This window comes from Pterocles gutturalis, unplaced genomic scaffold (assembly GCF_000699245.1).
Source record: "Pterocles gutturalis isolate BGI_N339 unplaced genomic scaffold, ASM69924v1 scaffold4826, whole genome shotgun sequence".
NCBI classification, from domain to species: domain Eukaryota; kingdom Metazoa; phylum Chordata; class Aves; order Pterocliformes; family Pteroclidae; genus Pterocles; species Pterocles gutturalis.
This window is the reverse complement of record NW_010100088.1, coordinates 3,556-3,815: the sequence shown is the minus strand read 5'-3', so window position 1 is coordinate 3,815 and position 260 is coordinate 3,556.

Sequence of the window (260 nt, the reverse complement as noted above, 5' to 3'; positions counted from 1 at the left end):
TTCGTTAAGCCCAGCCTAGGACAGACCATGGTTTTATTTTAGGCGTGGATTTATTTCCACACCCCGAAACTGTGGTGTTTGAGGGCGATTTTGAACCCCCTGAATTTTCCCCAGGATGCAGGAAATCGTTAAATTCCGCCAAAAATCTCCAATAATTTGGATTTCAGGTGGGATTTTTTTTTTCCTCCCGTTTCCCCATCCCAGGGGCAATGCTCAGCTTCGCGTCCTACTACGGCGCCCACATGGTGCTGCAGAAGGAG